This window comes from Amborella trichopoda, chromosome 9, assembly GCF_054954075.1.
Source record: "Amborella trichopoda isolate Santa Cruz 75 chromosome 9, AtrichopodaSantaCruz75HAP2 v2.0, whole genome shotgun sequence".
Taxonomy (NCBI): Eukaryota; Viridiplantae; Streptophyta; class Magnoliopsida; order Amborellales; family Amborellaceae; genus Amborella; species Amborella trichopoda.
In genome coordinates, this window is record NC_142344.1 from 12,986,585 (window position 1) to 12,988,965 (window position 2,381).

General features: G+C 37.8%; 1 long non-coding RNA gene across 1 annotated transcript; it reads left to right on the forward strand.

Annotated features, from left to right (window-relative positions):
* On the forward strand, positions 1 to 1,969 carry LOC148780394 (uncharacterized). The gene is made up of 3 exons (XR_016040446.1): positions 1 to 354; positions 469 to 549; positions 1,415 to 1,969. It is a non-coding gene; the product is annotated as an uncharacterized LOC148780394 (long non-coding RNA).
* Positions 1,970 to 2,381: the final 412 nt, after the last annotated feature.

A 2,381-nucleotide genomic window follows, 5' to 3' on the forward strand; every position in this document is an offset into this window, starting at 1 on the left:
ACCAGTGCATTTAGGACTTTTTTTTTCTTAAAAAAAATAATCTGATGTAAGCAAATTTTCTGCTAAAAAAAAAGTCCCGTGCAAGAATTTGCTTTCTTTTGTGATTGGCATGGATTTAAGACAGTTTTTTTTTGTAGATATGCATTAAAACATCTCCTTTCCCTTTGGAAAAAAAAATGCAGTTCTTGATTTCTAACCATAATTACTTTCTTCTTTTACTGATATTCATTTAAGCTTGGCTTTTTTTTGTAGAAGGCATATCTAACAAGGGTGTGAATTTATATTGATTGATTCCTAAGGATTGGTATAGTATCCCCCATATGGGAACGTGATCCACTCAATATCCTGCTCCAGGTATTTGGGATTGCTGGATTGCCACCAAGTCGGGGGCGATTCCTGTAGCCTAAATTGAAAATGCTTTAAGAATTTGATGAATGTGCATATCATAACTTTATGCTTGTATTTTAGGAGTTAAACAAAGAAAGAGCTAAGGCAGCTGCAATTCAAGAAAAAGCAGAAGAGAAGCTTAAGATGGAGCTCCAACAAAAAGTACATTCTCGTATCTTCATCTTGCTTGAAAGAACTATTTTTAAATGCTTTCAGGATAGTACGTGATGGAACTTGTTTTGGTCCTTTTGGATAATTCATGCTTCAATATATGCACGAATAAGAAGCCAAGTTACAGCTAAAGAAGGCCCAAGAACTAGCTAAAGCAGAATTAACTGCAGCTATTGCAAATGAGAAGACATCTGGCTGAGGCAAATCTTCATTTATGATTTGTTTGTTATGTCTAATTCACTATTTGCTAGGCGGAGGGGTCGAGGCTGCTCATTGCCTATGCGGACATCCCGGTGGGGGGCAGGCCTTGGGCGGCCGCCCAAGGCTGGACACTGGGACCCTGTCTAGGGGGCAGGTTCCCTGGAGCCTATGCAAACGCCCAGGCGAGGTGCAGGCCTTGGGCGGCCACCCAGGGCTGGATGCTTGGCACCTGCCTTGGGGCGGGTTTCCTGGCCCCTGGGACACCCAGGCCTTCTGGACCGCCTAGGCGCTGGGCGGTCTATTTTTTAAAACATTATTATGTCATACATATTGTTATAGTGTTATTTGTGAAAACTTTAATGTCTTGCACAATAATCTTCTACTACTCACTCTTTTAGTTATTATTGGTAGATAGGGTTTATACGGATCTTATTGGTCGGATTACAGATAAATGCCTTATTCATGGCATTTTATGCATGATCAAAAGAAGCTTGTCAAAGTCACTCTGTTTATAGGCTTGCTTTGGTAATATACTTGTTTTCTTCGCTTGAACTTATATATCTAATTTCCGTAGCTTTGTTGTCGCTGACTTATTGAATTTTTTAGTTTTTAGTATTGAATTCACTTTAATACAGTTGTTGGTTTGTTTTTGCAGGAGAAACTAGCTTTGCAAGACGCACTGTCAAAAGGAATACCAATTTATCGAGAAATAGCTTCTTTACATACCACATTGGAAGGAATTGATAAAGACTCACTTATGGATCATGTTTCGTCTTCATTGCCAAAAGAAACCTTGAAACAAGGAACCTATACTCGTTCAGAAATGAACTAAAAGGAAATCTTATGGTTTTTATTATTCCCATTCAATATTACGATGTCAAGCGTATGACATCGTTTCAACAATATTTTGGCTTACTCGTATATTCATTAATGCTATATAACTTCACAATTTGTTGATGAAGCGTTGAAGTTTTCTAACCTTTTTCAGAAAACTCTTTGTTGATATGATATAATTGAATAGCATCCATGTGGATGGAATCAATTCAAACAACCTATCTCGAGATATTTGTCTAAAAATGTAATGACAGACAGACTGGGAATTATTGTCAACTTTGATGAACAAGGCAGTATTTTCATGTTCAGAGGGCAAAGGGGTAACTATATCAAAAGCATGATTTTGTAATCTATACACCATTTGATAACGGAGTGTAGCTACAGTGGCTGTTTCAATTTGCTTGGTTCCTATAATTTGTAATTCGACTTTGAAAGCAGAACTCAAATGGGGGTCTTTGATTGGGATATTAAAGTTTGGAAAAAAGGTAACAAAACTAGTGCCAGCGTTTAAGGTTGTTTGCACAGTTCCGATACAGGCATAATGGTATTCTAAAAATCAGGAATCTAACAAAGCAATCCGGGAAACTGCTTCCATACCTTTTCTTCCATGAAATGTTAAGGCTAATTTTATGGCTCCAAAATGAATATGAGTATACCCATCTTTAAGCCATTGGGGAAAAAGATTTCTGGGTAAGGTGATAGTGATGTATTGTTCAGCTTGGGTAGTAGGGATTTGGTATTGATCAACGGAAGAGGCTTGAACATATTCCTTGATGGTTTCAGGGTTC